The sequence below is a fragment of the Podarcis gaigeae genome (genome assembly GCF_964106915.1).
Source record: "Podarcis gaigeae genome assembly, chromosome: 11".
NCBI classification, from domain to species: Eukaryota; Metazoa; Chordata; class Lepidosauria; order Squamata; family Lacertidae; genus Podarcis; species Podarcis gaigeae.
In genome coordinates this window covers 1,649,055-1,670,886 of record NC_139687.1, presented here as the reverse complement: position 1 = coordinate 1,670,886, position 21,832 = coordinate 1,649,055, and the positions used below count along the sequence as shown (strand labels likewise).

Below are 21,832 nucleotides of genomic sequence, written 5' to 3'. Positions count from 1 at the left end.
TAGATACTTAATTCTGTCAAGATGTTTTCACTTTTATTTGAAAATCTTTGCTGACATTCATTGTTGTTTTCTATTATGGTTTTGCTCCACTATAAAATCAGTATCTTTTTGATTACTGGAGCATTTAAACCTAAAAATGGTGAGACCAAAATGCCTTTTCATACCTTCAAGAGGGTAGACCTCATGCATGGTGGGGAGAGCAGGATTAAGCCCACTGTCATCACCTCATGCTGCAACCATCACACATTCAATGGTCTAAACATGGACATCCAATGGTACTTCTGCATTCTCAGGATCCTGTAGAAGTAGGGATCTCAAATCATAAATCACCCGTGTTTGCAGTTGTGCATGGGCAGCTCTGCTGGCTGCCTTCTGAATGCACAGAGATCGGGAGCAGGGACAGACACAATCTGCTTTCCATGCCACACATGACCATATAGTTTAAACAGTAAAGGAAGACTTTGCTTTTATCAGTGTTGTTGTTCTATCATCTGGATCCAGCAAGCTGCGGTTAGTGTGAATACACAATTGCTGTATGCATAAAGAATTTACGCTAGTATATAATACAGATGTTCAGGAAACACATACTGATCCTGTTTTGTCAAGAGTTGCAACTGCATCTTAAATGGAAAGCACATCCTTCATCTGATTTTTTCCCCAAAAAGATTTGCAGTCTGGCTCCCACCCTTGACTTCACTATGATGCTTACATACTTTTTTCTCTCACTAAACTAACAAACTAACCCTTTTCATGCACTTCCATCTATTACACTTTTTCTACTAATGGGTTTCTGAGAACAGTGATTGCCAGTGAAAATCTTTTCATCATTCACATAGAGTTCCTCCCTCTTACCTACCTTACTGTTTGCCTCTCCCATTTCCTTTCAAGTAATTTGGCTTAGATAAACACACCTGGGAACTCTCACATGGATATCTGAAGCAATGGATGCCTTTGTTTTTGTTCACAGTTCTTGGCTTACTAAGGCAAGGGGAGCCATCAGTATCATAGAACCATAGAATTGTAGAGTGGGAAGGTCCCACGAGAGTCATCTAGGGCCAACCTCTGCAATGCAGGGATCTTGTGCCCAACATGGGGCTCAAACCCACAACTCTGGGATTAACAGTCTTATGCTTTACCAACTGAGCTATCTCAGCCTCACCTGATCCAAGGAATAGAAATAATTACTGCCCATAGCAAGAAACATTCTTTGCTAATCAAAACATGCCAGTACCAAACACTTTCTTTTTAGGTGTGTGTGTGAGTGAGAGAGAGAGATCTTGAGTTGGTATCTCTTTACAAAGTGATGCTTCATAGCTTCCCTATGTTTCCTGCTTTCACACTTTGGTGTAACAAAATAGGGGCCGGTGCATGTGAAGTCATGTAACATACGTGTGTCAACCATTTGGCTAGTGCACCAAAGGAAAGCTCTAGTGCTTCATCCTCTCTATCATATGGCTATAGTGACTATCATATGACTATATGGCTATAGTGGAAAGTGGGCAAATAGTGAATGATTTTCATTACTCCATTTTCATTCCTCCATTGTCTAGTAAAACTGATGTGTTGACGTTTGCAATTTAATTTAGCCTTAAACTGCCCAAGTTAGGGCACCATCAGCATGGACTTTGAAGTTTCCTGACATAATTGGTTTGTATGACCTCACCCCAGCGTGGCAAAATAGACAGTGCATTAACAGAATTCCTAGCCTGACCCATGTCCCAGGCAAAGCTCATCAGATGCTGCATACATCATAGCTTAAAAGCACATTTATAGCTTAGTGCTTTCCCCCAAAGAATCCTGGGAACTGTATTCGCAACTTACAGCACTGTTAATGAGCTCTAGTTCCCAGGATTCTTGGGGGAAAGGCATCTGTTTAAATGTGCATTAAAGGCATGATTTGTACGCAACCACATTAGGCACTTGAAAGTATCAGGACAGAAGTTCCCAGCTATAATGCTGAGAATGTATTTGATGACCACAATTACATTGCCATCTTCTAGACAATGGCAGGATGAAATTTTGCCCCTATTGATCTCCTTGTAGTTTCTCTGACATTATATTGTTTATAGTCAGATCACTGATGTCGTTTGCATTGAGGAACTGATGTTACAAATGTGGCACAAAACTTGTGCTTCCCTGGGAAAGAGTTGCCTGACAGTAGGCAGTGAGGGATACACTCTTCCCTAAGGGCATTCCGACATGGAAAATGCAATCCATTTTATACCACAGTTAACTGTCAGGGCTTTCCCTAAGGAATCCTGACAATTGTGGTTTAGTCAAGAGCTAAGAATTTTCTAGCTCTGAAGAAGTATCTGAAGAAGTGTGCATGCACACGAAAGCTCATACCAAGAACTAACTTAGTTGGTCTTTAAGGTGCTACTGGAAGGATTTTTTTTTTTGTTCTAGCTCCCTCTGTCATAGAACTACAATTCCCTGATTTCTTTTAAGTAGAGGAAAGGTCTGTTGAGTCACTGTTAAGTCAGAATTGTACATTTTTCCTCTGAGATTTTTCTGCCAAGATCTCAAAGTCTGCATCTGCACCATCTTTCTCATTGCAAATTGAAATTATATGCAGATTGGGACAGAGGTGCCAGCAAATACACTCTTGTCATTCCACCCCGTCTTTCCTTTTGGAACTTTGAAGTACATGAATGAATGAGCTGGATCAATATTTTTTATATTTTATTTCCTTTGCAATCTTATTTTACTGGCTGAGCCATACTTGGAAAAAAAACATTATCTTCCCTCAGCCCTAGAATGAGATAGATAGAAGATAGAGCTGAATACTCAAACTACTTGGTTGTGTAATTCACCAGTGTTTAAATGTTTTATTTGGGCAGCAGTGTTTTCCTAAGTGCACTCTACATAGAGGGGAATTTGTCACTTCAGAACTAAAAAAGTTGCCCTGGAAGAGAAAATTGTTGACAAAGTTTGCACTTTTAATGTTTGGCATTTGAAATTATTATGCCAGTAAAATTACTGATATAGCTATGAAACTGAAATACTGGTTTCTAGTTATTGTTGACTTCAGTGGAAGGCAGTTACTGAAAGCTCGCAAAGGTAAAGACATTTTTCCATCTTACATTGAACACGATTAAGTCCTTAATGTGCAGTAAATAGGCCTTAGAAGTCCCATTAAAATTTGTTGAATAATACAGTTCCAGACATTTTTATAGCCAAATGCAATTAATATTGTTATGTTTGTTGTATGGTACTTTATGAAGCCTATGCCAGAGCTGGTACAAGAATTGGTCAAATGGCTTATCTGTAGGTCTTTAGATTTCTCTGGGAAATGTGCATTTCTTTTACCACCATAATATATTGCAGATGACATTACTAAAAGCCAAACTTCAGCTTTCTGCTCCAGTAGGTCAATTAGGGATTCACATTTGTCATTCAATTATTACAAAATTGCCGACACCGTTTTCCCCCCATTATATCAGTTCAAGGGAAAGAGGCAAAATACTATGTAAAATGTAACCTTTTCATAACTTCTTCAGAAGAAATGAATAAATTATATACTGCTAAAGACTTACTTTAGGTGTTCTTAAGAAGAAAATCATATATGTTAAGATTGATTGCTGGATCCCGTGAGTCACTGTAAGAGCCAAGCAGCAGTTTAAGGTGGACCTGATGCATCGCATACATGCATGTTTTATGCCTCTTCTGTGTAACATTGTCCTCATCCAAGTGGCAGCCTGCCCTTTCTCCTGACTGAATTCAGATTTTTCTGATCCACAGATAATTCAATAAGGAGAAAATCTCCCACATTAAGTTGCATGTTCCCCAACTGTGGACATACTGAAGCATATGGTGAAATTGGGGATTTGTATATGTGTGGTGATGGGGTCTGTAATCTATCACGAACCTCCCTCTTCTCTTGGTGAGGGGCATTCCTTGATGGGCTGCCGGTGGGAGATGGTTGCAACATGCATATATATTTCCAGCTCCAATTCAGAGTGCTGGCTTCGACCTATAAAGCCTTAAACAGCTCAGGACCGCAATACCTCAAGGACCGCCTCTCCCCATATGAACCTACTCAGACCCTGAGATCATCTTCATATATATATATATATATATTCAAAGTTTCAAAAAGGAAAAAAAAATACATACACCTGTTTACATTAAACCATATTTCATATCAGTACCTTTATGGGGTTCCCTGAACCCCTGTACTTCCCTCCCTTGGCTTCTAAAATTTATCTTCCTTTTTGAACTGCATCTATTTGCATTTATCCAAATTACTGTACTTCATTTTTATCTTTTGTTATTTTAAATTACAAGTGCTATGTAAATCCTGCTAAAGCTTTTAGATTTTTACAGTGTTCTTTAATATATTCTATAAAGTTATGCCATTCTCTATTAAATTTGTTATCCTCTTGGTGCCTGATCTTCCCGACCAGCCTTGCCACCTCTTGCCATCTCTGCAAATTTTATATCCTCATTCCATAACTTCTCCCATGAAGCAAATTGTATATTATATCCTCTTCATTATCCATTCTTCTCTCGATGGGGCTCTTTCTTCTTTCCATCCCTGGGCAAATAACATTTTTGCTGCTGTTGCCACATACATAAACAGTACTTTCTTATCCTTTGGTAATTTTTTTCCTATTATACCTAATAAAAAGGCCTGTGGTTTTTTGACAAAAGTTATTTTAAACATTTTTTTCAGTTCATTATAAAACATTTCCCTTAGCTATTTTACAGGTCTACAACATATGATGAAATGTTCTCTCTTTCACTTTACGCTGCCAAATATGTTGGTCAAGTTCTTATACATTTTCGCTAGTCTTGTAGGAGTCAAATACCATCTATACATCATTTTCATGTAATTCACTTTTAACATATAGCAGGCTGTAAATTTTAAATCCCCATTCCATAACTTCTCCCATGAAGCAAATTGTATATTATATCCCACATCTTTTGCCGAGTGTATCATTACATATTTTACTTCCTCATCTTTTGTTTCCCATTCCAGCAACAATTTGTACATTTTTGACAGAACTTTTTCATTATTTTCCAACAATTCTTTCTGCAATCTTGAAAGTTCTTTGCTAAGACTGACTCCTTTATCCAACCTAAAAATATCATTTAATTGATGATATTGGAGCGCATCAGTTAACAGAAGTCTTATGTCTTCAAACTTTTTTGCTTTCAATTGATTTTCCTCCTCTGTGTTGCCCATTCTTTTTCCATATTATTTTTTTTACTGACAACGCTTCTAATGGGGATAGCCACCATGAGATTTTATTCTCTAATAAATTCTTATATTTTCCCCAAACAACATAAATTGATTTTCTGATAATATGGTTTAGAAATCCCCTATTAACTTTCATTTTTCCATACCAAAGATATGCGTGCCAGCCAAATCTATTGTCATTACCTTCCAGATCTAAGATATCTGGATTTCTAACTATCATCCATTCTCATAGCCAACAAAGACAGGATGTCTCATAATATAATTTTAAATCCATTAGGGTGAATCCACCACTTTCTTTAGCATCTGTTAATAATTTGTACTTAATCCTAGGTTTCCTCCCCGCCAAATAAATTTAGATATATCTCTTTGCCATTCTTTGAAGTGTCCTGTTCTGTTGACTATCAGTATAAATTGAAATAAAAATAACATTCTTGGCAATACATTCATTTTTATTACTGAGATTCTTCCCCATAATGATAATTTCATTCTTCCCCATATTTCTGTATTTCTCTTAATGTCATTCTAAACTTTTATATAGTTATCTTTAAAAATGTTTATATTCTTTGTTGTCAGCCATACCCCTAAATATTTCACCTTCTTTTCTATCCCCAACTCTGTTACCTGTCTCAGTTCGTTTTTCTTCTGTTCTGTCATATTTTTTTACTAATAATTTATTTTTAATTTTATTCAATTAGAAACCTGCGACTTGGCCAAATTGGTTAATCTTATCCAACACCCTTGGTATACTTTCCAAGGGGTTTTCTACCATGATTACCAGGTCATCCGCTGTCATGGACTTGACTTCCCACAGTCAAGATGAGCAGTCGGGGGGGGGGTAGTCAGTTGGAAGAGGAAGAAAGAGACTTGCCTCTTTCTCAGCCAGCCAAAGGCAGTGGGTTACAAACCCCCTTTTCAGAAGGAGGAGAGGCTGTGCATTATCAGTACAGCAAGAGCGGGCTGTGTGTGTTGGGTTAAGATTAATGGTAGGCATAATAGATGTTGTATAACTTGTAGGAAAAGCAAAAGGCTGTGGTGGTGAATGGAGACAAGTTAATTTGAGTAAATTACTGAAATTGCCCTGTATCTGACACATTAACTGCTGAAAGCAAGCTTTTACTGTAACAGTTCCATTCTAAATGTTTCAGTGGAAATTGTAAACAGTCTGGTGTGGCAGTGACAAGTTAAATGAGCTGATGGAAGGCATCCGATTTGCTCATGTAGCAGATAACATATCTCACACATAGAAAAGCTCTGGCTTAAGAGGCTTGGGAGTCAAGTCAAGAAGGAATTTGGGCATTCAGAGTCAAACAACAACCAGAGTAAAAATTGCAGTGCAATTTTGGGGGATACAGAGAAATTAAATTCCCCTGCAATGCACTTTCCTATCCCAAGCCCATCTGTATCATCCTGCCAAGTAGTCATGGGTATTTAACATGCGCCAGATCCATGTAAACCCATGCTCATTCTTTAAGACAATCAGCCATGGCCCTTCTCAATGCATGTCTTCCATCAGATGCACAAAGATCACTTACAAGGGAGAGGAGGGCTTTTGTGGTGACCAGGGCAGAGCATGCTCAGCCCCCCCCCCCCAAAGAGGGTTGCTTGGCAGCAACAATGCTATAATTTAAACGGCAGAAAACATCCTTTATTTGCCCAGTTACCCTATTTCAAAGTGTGCTAAAAAATATCTGCTATTGTGTTGTTTTTCTGTATTTATTTTATACTGCACACTGCCGTGAAGTTAAATGGGGATTTCACTAACAGGCTAAACACGACTGAATGGAAAGGAGGAGGAAGAGGCAACTGAGTTAGGAAAGCAGCTAATCTGTGCTGGTAACATCTGCATTTTACAAGGATTCACTAGCACTTAGTTAGAAGAGGAACTGCATCCCAAAATTATCAGAGAAAAGACATTTCTGTAGAAATTCTTATGGGTGGGCTGTCAAGGTAGCTGAGGACACGAGGAGGAGGAGCTGCAACGTATTATTGTTCTTGATATTGTTATATTAAATATGCAGTTTTCAGTTGCCTAACGTTGTATTATTTTTTCCATTTTAGGCTGCTTTTATAATGTGTTATAAATTTAATCTACTCACTCTGGATATTTTTATTTCTATTGCAGCAACATCCTCCTCCTCTATTTGAGCAGATCCCTAGTGGCTTATTCTCAATGAAAACACTTCCTGTTGTGCATGTAGCAGTACTCTGTGTTTCTTAGTTCTGCTCTGTACAGTCTGGTTCTGTTATATAATACAGAGAGAAATCAATATTATTACCACAGGGACCTTTCAAGGTGGACAGCTTATTTGTATCAGGACAGCCATTCTGAATCCTTTCTGCTAAAAGAAATGTGTTTCCAGCTGAACAGAAAGCATAAACACTCTGACGGTGTGCACTTTACAGATTTGTCTCATATATATTGACAAAGCCAACACTTTGTCAGGAATTGCCATGATGAAGCATTTTTACTCACATGGGCTCTATGCAAAGAGTCAGTGCGTGAATATTAGTACAAAAGACAGAATGTAATCGAACTCCCCTTCTGCTCTGTGTGTTCACTGTACACACTTGGGAAATGGTGTGAATACATACAAATTCCACAGCTTCTACTGTGGCAGCCGAGGACCCAAGGATGCTGATAGCTAATTCAGCACCTCAAGCCTAAAAAAGAGACCAAGGGGATCGTTGGGTGACATATCCCCCTTTGAAACCCCTAGGGGTATTTTACAGGGTAGGGAGTGAGGGTGCTGTTAACCATTCATTTCCATTTCCATCAAGAGCTTCTGTAATAGAATTATTTTGCTGATTTTGTAGTTTGGGGTGGTGGTATATATTCAGTTAATAATATTTATTTAAAGGGGGGTCCAGTTTGTGTGTGTGGGTTTTAATTTCTGCTGTCTAAGCACAGTTTGGGAAATCTCCTAGAGGAGTACAGTACTCAGAGGGCAGGGGAGACTTCAACATCTTATAGGAGCAAGTTAAAGAGTGTACAAGAGGTAGTTTTCACATTGTTGCTAATGTCAGTTTGGCAAAACTGCAAACTTTTTTCAGTCATGTGCAACTTGAGTTTTTATCTGCCTAGAATTTGCTCACTAAGTAAAACTAAGCATAATATCTCTTGCCCACCAAAAAGAAAAGGGAAAGCTCTGCATAGGTTGGCTTCGATTTTCTCTCTTTCTCTTTACCTTTTCATTCTTTCAGGCTCTAGGCCAATTGCCATCCTTCTCCCTATGGTGTTTGCATCAGATTATCAGGAGCATTTGGCCAATGTTAAATTCATAAAGAGGGGGTGGAAGGGAGGGGCGTCCTCTTCCATGGCCACTGCTTGTAAGCCCCCTTTGCCAACATAAGGCCTGCGGTACTTCCTTTGCCAAGCCTTGCCCTCCCCCCCTTCACATTTGGTTTCATCTAGGAAATTGGGGGGCAGTCTAGTCAGCAGTGCAGCCCCTCACACTGATTCAGCTTCTCAACACACTTCTTTAGAGGGTTCTCACTGTTAAGATCCAGCACTAGCTTGAACAACATAGAATGATACATTTTAGATGAAGCTAAAAGAGCTGTAGCAGATTAAACACCTGCTTATGCTGATTTGCGCAATTTACCGTATTTTTTGCACCGTAACACTCACTTTTTTCCTCCTAGAAAGTAAGGGGAAATGTCTGTGCGTGTTATGGAGGGAATGCCTACGGGTGGCATGCCTACGGATTTTCCTGCTCTAAAAACTACATGTGTGTTATGGTCAGGTGCGTGTTATAGAGCGAAAAATACGGTAATTCTCTTCCTTCTAGCCTCATCAGTGTTGGTCATAGTAATTTCAGCTTCTGTCATGTTTTGACTAGGCAGCAGAGCAGCATGCAGACACTACAGAGATGATTGGGGATGGAAGCTCCCTTTTACAGCATTTGGTTTTCTGCATAAAATTTTTCATCTTTCAGTCCTGGCTCCCCCGCCCCCCCCCAGAAAAGCCTGTTGAGATCCCAATGGTTATCACCAGAGACTAATAAGAAAACCTTGCATAATCTTATTGTACATAATAATATATAAAGGTCTTATATCCTAGCCTGAAAATGTGACAAAGATAATTCCAGAAATAATTCACATCCTTAGTATAAACCACGTAATGACTATATTGTGTTGTTTGGCAATACAGAGCTGCAACAAGCCGACATACCATGCTGTTTGCCTGACCTGCAGCAAATTGCAGGTATTCAAATAACACTATGCCATTGATAGGCCATAATGTAATTATTTAGAACTCCGTTATGATTGTCTTTCTGTTGCGTGTTACTTTGCTGTTTCCTCCATATAGGGTGAGGCAACAGCCCCTCCACTACATGGTTCATTTAACTGTAAAAGTACTTATATACTGCAACATTAGGGCAGTGTACAGCAGTAAAACATCATTAAAAACAGAACAAAACAATAAAATGACAGGTAAGAATACATGCACATATTATCGCCCTCTACATATGACTGAAATCTAGGTAACAATCAGTGTGCAGAGCATCAAATGGAATTGTTGCAGGAGGAGGCTTTACCTTCAATTGTACAGTGGTACCTCGGGTTAACTACTTAATTCGTTCCGGTGGTCTGTACTTAACCTGAAACTGTTCTTAACCTGAAGCACCACTTTAGCTAATGGGGCCTCCTGCTGCCACTGCACTGCCGGAGCACAATTTCTGTTCTCATCCTGAAACAAAGTTCTTAACCTGAAGCACTATTTCTGGGTTAGCGGAGTCTGTAACCTGAAGCGTATGTAACCTGAAGCGTATGTAACCCGTGGTACCACTGTACATGGCGATTGAGCCTGTGTACAGAGCCTATATCAGATATTTACAGAGTGTTGGGACAGCTCCTTTGCCCACCTTCCCTGGGACTACTTAACAAAGACCTATGTGCTCTGTGGGAAGACATACGTTCTATATTATGTCTTGTTGATGGTATCTTAAAATTGTAAACCTACTTGGGAGGCCAGATCTTGAACCTAAGATCTCCGCAGATGAGGAGGAAGAAGAGCAGGACTAGCAGACCTCCACACTGCTGCTAGTCCTGGCCATCCCTGCCTCAGCTTGGTTTGAAGCATTTGGCGCTCCATTTCAGGCATCCCAATGGCTTAGGCCAGCACTGCTGTATTCAGCTGAAGACTAAGTGCAGCAAAAGTTTGTAGGCTTCCTTAAACTTAATGAGGATGCTCCGTAGAAGGCAGCTTTTCCTTGTCCAGAGCAAAGCAAAGGACCCAAGAGAATTATGATTGTATTGTTTTGGTTTTAGCATAGGAGCCAATCCCTAGGGGCTGAGGTCCCTTGGCACCCGCCCCAGAAAATATTTCAGGGCATGGGCCCCCAAAGTTGATGGGCATTCAAATGTTGTGTGTGCACTGCATATTGTGATCAATTATGCAGAGTTGGGGCTTACTCCCCCCCCCCATTTTATTCAAGTTGGCACCCCTGGGTTTTAGGCAGCAAGGCCATTGGTTTCTTTGCTTTTCAACGCCATGTTTTCTGCTGTTCAACCAAATCCTCTGTACTCTTAAATCTATATTCCCCTCAATGTAGAAGAAAGTCCCTCAATCCTTCAAGACAGCAGACTGATAAAAATGTATGAGTACCTTAATGGCAACTGACTCTAACAAATATGCCAGCTAAACTGAACAAATATATTTTTGCAGCATAGGTGATGCTTTTCTTCTAAACACTTCTTTCTCTGTGGTATAATGTTTTGCAGAGTTAACTTTTGATTCAGAGATTTGAGGGAAAGTGCTGGTGGTGGCTATCTTTATTTATAAACCATTTAACACCCCAATGGGTTCTAAACAGTATACATAAAGTAAAAACCAATTATGCAACATTGTTAAATCATAGAATAATTAAAAATACACTACAAATAAAATATACAATAAAACAATCCCATTAAACATTGAAATATAGACAACCATGTTTAAATAAACATTAACATATAAACAACCATGTTTAAATAAACATTGACATATAAACAACCATGTTTAAAACAATACAGTGGTACCTTGGTTCTAAAACTTAATCCATTCCGGAAGTCCATTCCAAAACCAAAGCGTTCCAAAACCAAGGTGTGCTTTATCATAGAAAGTAATGCAAAACAGATTAATCTGTTCCAGACTTTTACAAACAATCCCTAAAACAGCAATTTGACATAAATGTTGCTTTCTAACGAGACCATTGAGCCATAAAATGAAAGCAATAAACAATGTACTGCTGTCACACAGTCAATCCATCAGTAGCTGAACTGGGTTCCACACAGTCCCCAAAACGAAGGCACAACATTCCCACTCACCCCCTCCAAGAGGGTGGGCTTACCTGGCCAGGTGCCACCCCCCTTGCTACCAGCTGGGGGGGGGGGGCGAGGGCTGGTAAAGGGCCGGGGCTCTTCGGCCCAGGCTCACTTTGTTGTCTTTCCAGGTTCATCACTGGACTTCGCTCTTGGTTAGGTAAGTGTTCCTCACTGGCATGGCCATGGGGCCGCGGTGGGGCCTCCTTCCTGGCATCGGGGCCAGATTCCAGCAGTGCGGCCTTACTCAGGGCTGTGGGGCGGCCTGGTAGGCCTCCCACAGCCGGCACCTCCCCCTCCCCCCCCCAGTGGAGGCTGAATCAGGACACATTCGGCTTCCAGAAAAAAAGTTCAAAAACCAGAACACCTATTCCCAGTTTTGCACCATTCAGGTTCCAAGTTGTTCATGAACTAAGCTGTTCGAAAACTGAGGTACCACTGTACAGCAATTAAAACAGGAGATTGAGAAATGAAGGGAATTCTTGTGTAAACAGCATCTTCAAAAGCCAGTAGGGTGCCAGTGCAGATGGAGCCTGTTGGAAAAGCTTGCCTCTGTGTCTTCACAAATCAATAATCATCAGGAAGACTTACCAGGTTGCAGTTACTGATATTAATGCCCTTACTGGGCAATGGAGTGGAAGTCAGTCTTTCACGTAACCCAGTCCAGAGTTGTGTAGAGTTTTATAAGTAAGTAACAGAACCTTTAAACTGGCTCTGTGACTAATAGGCAGCCAGTGCGGCCCCCTTAGCACCAGCGCACTATTTTCCCAGTGAAGGGAAGGTCACACAACCCAGGCCATGGCGTTCTGCAGCAGCCACTGAGGGAAACCCAGGCTGGAGTGCATTAAAGGTTAGCTTACCAGTGCCAAGCTGTTTGTCCAGTTAAAGCAGCCGCCTTTGTCATCCATATGCAGAGTATTTTTGATATAGTTGTCATGTGGTACCTTCACCAAACTTATTAGGGTGGGTTTATATAATTTTTAAATATGTTGAAATACAAAGAAAAAAAGCAAAACATAAAATACAGAGAAAACAGCAATGATCAAAATCACCATCATTACTCTGATACCTTGGAAATAAACAAATTCAAACAGCAAAGGACTACATGTCTATAATTGGTGAGTATGGTAGAGTTGTGTGATCAAATTGTGTACTATCATAATATTGTCTTGTTCCCTTGCTAGAATGACTGTTAAAATATTTCTATGAAATCAGGAAGTCATCATCATTAACCTTTTATTCGACTGTCAGTCAGAAAAAGTACATTTGTCAATACACAGTTAAAAATCCAGGAAGATTTTAGAGCTTAGCCAACACTAAAATGGGCTAAACAGATAGCCGCATATCAATACAGTCAATTATAGTCTTGCGATGCTTAAAAGCTAAAAAAAGAAATTTGGCCACCAAGGAAGGTATAGCTCTAGTGACATTATTCAGCAAGTGTAAACCCTGGTTTTCTCCGGGTAGGAAGCTAAATTGATCTATAGAATTTTGTCTAAGCTCTGCATAAGAAGGGCAAGTCAAGAGAATGTGTTCGGTGGACTCAGCCACACCCATGGCACAATGACAGGTTCTCTGGGCGTATGGTACTCCCCTGTACCTTCCCCACAATATCGCAGAGTCAAGGACATTTAATCTAGCCGCTGTAAGAAGTCTGCGGTATTCCACATAGTGGATTTCTGCAAGGTAGGGGGCTGGTATGGTCTGATAAATCTGGTCCCCTAGGAACGTCCCTGGTTTTACCTGGGCTATGTCCTCTTGTCTGGCAATGTCACTCAGTCTCCGGGAGATCACAGCTCTAGCTTGATTGTACGTCATAGACTCAAAGTAAAGGGGAGACAATCCGCAGGATTGAACCTCGTTAATGACCTCCCTTTCCCACGATGATTGGAAATCGTCCCTCAATATCAAGGGGGCAATACCCACTGGTTTAAAACAAAGCTTGAGCCATAGCCAGAGCTTCGTCTTCAAGGCCACATACCGTAGAGCTTGCCAGCCGACCTCTAATCTCATAACCGCACCCGCTACCGAGGGGGGAATCCTAAGGATGGCTCTAAGGAATCGCGTTTGAATAGAATCCAGTTTCAAAAAATCCCTACGGGAGCCCAAAGAGATGCCCACCAAAAGAAGGGGGGGGGGGACTTTCTTTTGAAAGAGTCTCAAAGCTATCTTCACTGATTGAGCCGAAATCAGGAAGTCACCATCATTAGATCAATAAGGTGGGCAAACACGGAAGTCCGTGAAGGCCATAATTTACAAAACAAACTTAGGGGTGTGTGTAACTCTTCCCCCAAAAAAGCAGTTTGACACACTTTGCAATACCACACCACACCACACTAAGCACAGTAGTGGTTAACTCTCCAAGTCATACTTGGGGTGAACCGACTGACTTCACGGAGCCTGCTCTGGGGGCTAGGGGGGCAGGCCTCACCACAGTCCCCCAACCAAATGGACTTTCAGAAGATATCCTGCTCAAAGGTTTGTGTGCATTTAGCACACAAAGATATGATTAGGCACTCTGTTTTTTGCCCAGTTCCACTTGCATGTCCTAAGCATACAAACATAATTGTTTATGCCCATACAGACCATTCTATCATTTTGCGGAACAAACGTCTGTGAAAAGGCCTACTGTCAATACCCCACCTCCTCCTCTATGTACAATCACAGGTAGTGACAATTTGTCTAGGAGAGGAAAATATACTGGGTACTTTGAACTGGAAAATGCCCCACTAAAAGTGTAAGGTAGGAGCTATACAGCAATCTTTCCTCTTTCGAGTACTAGAGGGAAAAGTAATTACTTTGCTTGGCCTCTCCACCCCACCCCCCTCATGCAGGAACATAAAATTAAACCTACTAATCCACTTCACTGAAGGTACTTAACGAAGCTCTGAGGCTTCAATTAACCACAGCTTAATAAAGGTACTAATCTGTATTAATGAAATCCTTCAACAAATCACACTGAAACAATGTTTAAGTAATAATCAGCAAGTTTAACACAGGACCTTGCTGTGGCTAATAGTTGGAATGCACTGTATAATCAAATTCCACAAGATTTAAACGAAACAAATATTAGTACATGCCCAGAGCTTATAAGTAATTTTCCCATAGCTGACTTACATCCTGCGTATTTAAGGTTCACCCCCCCAGCCATAAGCTGTTAAATCAGTAGCCCAAATCAAGTCCAAACATGCAAGAAATGTTAAGCTATCTAAGTACAACCTCCATGCAAATTCTAAAAATGTAATACTTAATTGTTATTTTCTTTTGTTGCAAACTATCACATGGGGATGGATACTCACTTTGCTTCAATAGATTAATTCCTTTTTAAAAATAAAAGCGACAACCTATTTTTTCCTCTTTCTAAAGAGGCCACCCCAATCTCTGAGGGGTGTGAGATTCCAGGAGCACCAGGTACACTTACCATGTCTGTGTTTCCTCTTTGACAACAAGGCACAGGTGTGTTGACACATACAACCTGATCCTGCTGGGGAGGGATGCAAATGCCACACTCCAAAGGGGTCTTGCTTCCTCCATAAGCGCAGCCCTGGATTCCAAAAGAAATCCACCATGGTTCTCTGACCCTCTGCAGCTGGCAGCGTTTTGCAGACTGCCCCTTCCCACCCCCACTCTCCCATCTTTAGCAGCCATCACCAGGCTGGCTCCTGCTTTGTATTTGTAGCATGCCAAATCCAGCGTCTTGCACCCAGGAATTAAATGGGGAGTTCAGGCAGCCCACAAACCTATAACATTGACATCCTGTTGCAGTTTCTGACAAAACATGATTTAATATAGGCCGGGGTTGTAGGTTTATTATAGCCAATGTTGTAATGCCATGATAGGACTCCTGAATAGTTGTCATGGTGCCCAGAATTCAAGGCTAAAACTAAAAAACAGCACAGCAAGAATGCTTCCAGACAGGGACTTTATATTACCAGCAGTTCATTCAGATCTGGTTTTTAGGTGTTTGAGAATCTTTTTATGTTCAGCCATTTGCCGTCCACATCAGTAGGTGGAATTTGATGAAATGTCTCCATGTTTTGTTGTTTTGTCCCTTCCTTCAGTCCTTGCCCTTTGCTGCCTTTTTCTATTCTGGGCATCTTTGCAGATATTTCAGTACCTGTGCTAGTGCACCATTTCAAAAAGAAAGTTTGCAGAACGTGTGCAAGAGCAAATGTTACCAGTCCTTAGTTAATCGTGGTTCACAGGAGGCAACATGGGAGCTTGTGGGGGGCCAAGGAAGGATAGAGGTCAACTTCTATTTTTCTTTTTCTTTTTAACTGAGGAACTGAGCAGGAGTAATAAACAGCTATACCAACCACTGTAGGGGTGAAGTAGGTACCAATATCAACAAATATTAAGAATACCCTGTAGGCCTCAGTAACTGTTAACAGCCCAACCTCACATCTCCTTGTCGTAGCCAAACTACAGCTGCAATAAAATCCTGGAATTCTTTAAAGAGGTCTTGTGCAAGAACTCTGTGTCATTTTTTAAACAAATGTTTAAAAGTATCTATTGCAATTACAGCCTCAAAGGTAATCCCCTATATATACTGTGCAAAGATCTTGAGAGAAAAGTTCCTCTAAACTGAGCTATTGGACTTTGGGTGTGCCTTCAGCATCCGGCAGTTGACAGAAAGAGTCAGGCTTGCCTTGTGTGAACTACCATAAAGAAAATGGCCTGGCAAACAAAAATGTGGCACACATTGGCAGGATGTTCACCAAAAAATAATACTATTAAGATGGTAACAAGCTTTTACACCAGCTGTCACCAGGGGCATATCATAGGTCATTTTTACTTATCTGATTTCCTGTACAAATCCAGATTAAACAAAGAAAAAGTTCTCACTGGCATTTTGATGAATGTGACATGCTATGGAAAAACTTGCACATCCTGCTAAGGGGTTGCCAAGCTTTTTGGACCCAGACCCCGGAGAAACTGTCATGCACACCAGCCTATGACCAAGCACACACCACAGTCTATTTGGGTGGCTGCCACTGAATGCTTCTTTCAATCCTAACTTTAGTGGAGGGCAGGGAGCCTGTGGGCATCAGAGAAAGTCCCTGTGGACATATGGGCACCCACAGCACCCTGTTGGCGTCACCAATCGATAAGAGTTCTCTGATACGACATGTGGTGATAGCTATTAGTTTGCTTTGAATGGGAGAAGGTACCGGCATTTTATATTCCTAATGAAACATACTTTTAAATCCTCAACAAACCATGCAGCTTTGTATATTGGCATGACAAGACTGCTTTCTTAATATTTTGCTGCTACATGTCATAGGATGTCACAATCTATGCCCTTTTAAACTGGGGCATATTGGTTTTTTTTGTGACATGTTATGTATGTGTTTTGTGTTATTGCTATTGCTATTGTTAACTGCCCTGTGATCTCAGATGAACGGCAGTATAGAAATTTTAATAATAATAATAATAATAATAGGATAGCACACAAAAGAATTCCTGGCCCTTTAAAACAAAATTTCACTGTTTCAATTGAAATAAGTCTTTTAACTTCTTTTGAAGCAAAGATTGTCTCTTCATCCCCACTTGTAATTGTTGAGATCCATGATGCAGTGAAAGTCTTTGTTCCCTGAAAAGACGATTCAGTTTCACTTCATTCAGTCTAATCCACCTCTCACAAACAGCAGAACAAGCAATAAAATATGTCTTACTCAGACACAGTCCCTTGTAACATAAAGCATAAGTTTTGTTCCTTTCATGCTTGCGGATTATTCATTGTACCACACGTGTAATAGCATATCACATTAGCATGTGTAGCCTTCCTAATGTGCAAAACTAATCAAATGGTCCTCTTCACTTACAAAGAGTTTATACAGTATAGACACAATAACATAATGCGTGAGAAATTAAGATGGATCCATAAAACTAGTTTGAATAGTGGCCAAAACGATGAATTCTGCTTCGCAATACATAGCAACAAGAGCCTACAGCAGAGGACCACCAGAAAGAATTCTGGTCCTGGCTTTTTGTTTCTTGAAATTGTGATCAGAGCAGGGGTACACAGAAAGACTAGTGGCTACAGCTAGACACCACTACTAATATCTGACTCATCATTCCTATAGATTCCATTACCTTTAGGCAGAGACACCATACAGAATCGCACTGGGGTTGCATTTGTGCCAGCTTTAAAAATGCTAAGGTGATTTAAATGAGTTCAGTTTTTTTAGGGGGGATATGTGCAGTTAGTTGTACATTATCACCATGAAACAGCTGTTCAAGACAATCATCTGTTCATCATCTGTCCTCCAAAATCTGTTCTGAGGTTTTCCTCAACCCTTTGGAGCACATTTTGGGGCGGCATGTAGGGAGAGGAGAGGTGGCTGAAGCTCTCTTGTGCAAACAGAAGTCCTTGGATAAATGGCAACTTAGCTAGATACAGCCCACTGTTTGTAGCATTATACAGTTGTACCTTGGGTTACAGCTGCTTCAGTTTACAGACGCTTCAGGTTACAGACTCCGCTAACCCAGAAATAGTACCTCGGGTTAAGAATTTTGCTTCAGGATGAGAACAGAAATTGCGCAGCAGTGGCGTGGCGGCAGCGGAAGGCCCCATTAGCTAAAGTGGCACCTCAGGTTAAGAACAGTGTCAGGTTAAGAATGGACCTCCAGAACGAATTAAGTTCTTAACCCGAGGTACCACTGTACACAGATATGATCACATGGAACATCCCACCTACTTTTTCAGATCAGTCTGGGACAAAAGATGTACCATCAATGCCTTGGAGTGAATGCTTTCCATGGTGGGTGTCTGCTTTTGTAGCATGCTACTCTGTACATGGGATGTAGGTGGCACTGTGAGTTAAACCACAGAGCCTAGGACTTGCCGATCAGAAGGTCGGCGGTTCAAATCCCCGCAACAGGGTGAGCTCCCGTTGCTCAGTCCCTGCTCCTGCCAACCTAGCAGTTTGAAAGCACGTCAAAGTGAAAGTAGATAAATAGGTACCACTCCGGCGGGAAGGTAAACGGCATTTCCGTGTGCTGCTCTGGTTCGCCAGAAGCGGCTTAGTCATGCTGGCCACATGACCCAGAAGCTGTCTGCGGACAAATGCTGGCTCCCTCAGCCAATAAAGCGAGATGAGCGTCGCAACCCCAGAGTCGGTCATGACTGGACCTCTACCTTTACCTTTGCCTTCCTCTGTACATATGCTGAAGACAGTGCTACATGATATTATTTCATCCTCTCCTCTCCTAAGCTCTTTTGTTTAAAATTTAATTTGCTCGCTTCTCAAGTTCTTAGATCCCAGTGTGTAGAATATTGGGGCTTTTGATCTAAAAATTCATTTTCTGAAACATATTTCTGTGGCATAGGTCTTTTATAGAAATCTCTCTATGGTTATTTCTTCCGTGAAAGATCTATTAATATGCACAGTTGCACATTTGAGCAGAAAATGTGCATTTTTGGCAGGCAAACCCAATCTGTGTCTTAACAGCCTTGAAAAGCTTCTATAATGTCAAACTTGGCTTGCATATCACACAGGCAGTCATATAGGCTATGGCTTTGCATTCTACTTAACAGTCAAACCACATGACAAGGAAAATGAGTATCAGACCATGCTATGGCCATTGGCTCAAACCATGAAACCTGACCAATATGAAACGAAAGCATTTTCATAATGATTACTCTTCACTTTATCCTTTCATTACTGTAGATGACTATCTAATTTATTATGAAAGGTTTCATTTCAGTAGTTCTTTTCCCTCTCTTGTTTATTATTTTCAGTAATTAAATAAGTTGTACTTCAGGACCTCAGTTTGAAGTGTTGACAGTTGCCATGGTGAGTGATTATTTCAGATTCTGCAGAGTTTTTATCACTGTAATTTAACAGTTTTCCTGTCTTATTTTTGTGGACGTTTTCTTTATTTTAATAATAAACACTGCTCTGAAATATGACAGCGAAAGAGTGTAGGTGACAACATGCTTGTTTTATGTCACCAGAAGTATGTTTCCATAATCTGTCTACGTTCTTAAAAACGACAGCTTTGTATGAGCCTATTTAGTTACTTTTTGCTCAGGGCGCAAGAACTGCAATGCAAGGATGGACAAGTTGCTGGCAATGTCTAAGGGGAAATATGCTAAGGCAGGGAGTATAAGAGACCCAGTTCCAGGGCCAGTCCCCCTCCCCATGAGCCAGACTGGAGCAGCAACCTTGGGCAGTGTCATCCCACAAGACAGGGTTTCCATGGCTGCCCCACCTGCCCTTCCTGCCACCACAATGCCAGTAAGTGAGGCTTCCGGGGGGCAACACTTTCCTGTTTTGTCTCAGGCGGTGGAACAGGGTGAACCACCCCTGCCTAGTTCCCTTTCTGCTTGATGTTACATTTCTATTGGGTTTGATCCAGATTTCCCACAAGCAGTGTTCTATTCATTGGATGGTCCCACTTGAGGAAAGGAAAAGTGATTTTTGATGCTTCCTTCTTTCCCCTTCAGCCACCCCACCTCGTTTTCCCTGAAAGACTTCTCCATAAGTTTGAGGGGAGCCTCCAGAACTCATCATGGGAGCTGGTTCTGTGTGTGGAAGAAGGAACCTCCTGCCACCCACTTGTTGTAGTGGAAGCCTCTGTTAGACCTCAGCATCTTCCCTTCTGTTCTCATAAAGGCAAACCTGGACCCAACTCATTGACCTCGGCATTAAAACAGTTGTTGCAAATTGCAGTCCCAGCCACAGCGCCACCTTCCCCATGCAAGGCCTATAGCAGGCATGTCCAAGACATTGATCGTGATTGACTTGGAGATCCTGGGACTGATATTGGTCGATCGCAGGCTGAGAAAGAAAAGCCTTTCTCCGCAGCCTTGCACACAACAGAAGTCGCTGCTGCCGCCAGTCTCATGCAGGCCTGAGGTCCTCCTCTTTCTCCTCCTTCCTCCTGAAGCCAGCTTGCCTTCCTTCCCTGCCGCCTGCTCTGCGCTGCGCTCTCGGGGGTTAGAGTTCCGGTAGTGGGGTGGACGTGGTGGAGGGGTGGAGGCAGGAAACGGAAAGCTCCACGCCTGCTCACCTGCTGGTTCAAATGCAACTAAAGGAATAAGGAGCCCCCTCCCCAAACAGCAAGGAAGGGCAAGAACAAAACACATGGTGGAAAGCCCCCTTTGCACTCCATGAGTTTGAGCGAGCGAAAGGCTTTCACGTAACAGATGGGGAGAGAGAGGTGGAGGAAGGGCGTGGGGATGCTGACACCAAGTCACCTGTGATTTAAAGCAACAGTAAGGAAAAAACCAAGAATGCCCGGCGCACTTTGACTGGCTCCTCAGATCTGTGTAAATTAATATAAAAATATAGGTTGACTTTCTCACTTGTTTAGTTACATGTCCATCTAACAACTATTTGGATCTGTCATGATTTCCAAACACAACTACAATCTGTGAAATAAAGATCCATTTATCTATCTATCATCTATCTATATCTATCTATCTATCTATCTATCTATCTATCTATCTATCTATCTATCATCTATCTATCTATATCTATCTATCTATCATCTATCTATCACCTATCTATCTATCATCTATCTATCATCTATCTATCTATATCTATCTATCTATCTATCATCTATCTATCTATATCTATCTATCTATCTATCTATCTATCTATCTATCTATCTATCATCTCTATCTATCATCTATCTATATCTATCTATCTATCTATCTATCTATCTATCTATCATCTATCTATCATCTATCTATCATCTCTATCTATCATCTATCTATCTATCTATCTATCTATCATCTATCTATCATCTCTATCATCTATCTATCTATCTATCTATCTATCTATCATCTATCATCTATCTATCATCTATCTATCTATCTTAAATGACTTCGGAGGGTGGTAGATCACTGCCAGTTTTTGATATTGGATTGTAGATCACACCCTACTCGAAGTTGGACATGCCTGGCCTATGGCTAAGGTGTAATGAACAAACTCAGAGGGACAATTATCTGGATTATAAATAACCACAACTTTATTGATTCCCGATGTATGTGGATTTTGGCTCAGGCATTGTGTGTGTATCTGTTTTAGCCTCCTGGTGGAGGGCTGAAACTTTTGACAGGGTCATCCAAGGATTATGACCTCTCCAAGATGCCAGTCTCCTGAGGTGGCCATCCCCAGGCTGCTGCTGGAAGCTCTATGGCCCATCGGCCCCACATTTGGATTCTGGACAGAGATTCCCACCAAGACCCCTCTAATGAATGCACCGCTGGTCCAGGTCCAGTCCAGGTGATGCACCACTTCACCCAAAAGCTTGATGATCAAGATTCTACCAATGCCTTAACCGCCACTCAGTGTGGGTCTTGAGACACCTCACTGC

General features: G+C 41.2%; 1 protein-coding gene and 1 long non-coding RNA gene across 15 annotated transcripts in view; both read left to right on the top strand.

Annotated features, from left to right (window-relative positions):
• TRPM3 (transient receptor potential cation channel subfamily M member 3) overlaps positions 1–21,832 on the top strand; it is a 418,053-nt gene that overhangs the window by 222,991 nt on the left and 173,230 nt on the right. The gene's annotated exons all lie outside the window — the stretch shown is intronic.
• Positions 9,604–15,275, top strand: LOC310826857. The gene is made up of 3 exons (XR_014556036.1): positions 9,604–12,721; positions 13,697–13,781; positions 13,869–15,275. It is a non-coding gene; the product is annotated as an uncharacterized lncRNA (long non-coding RNA).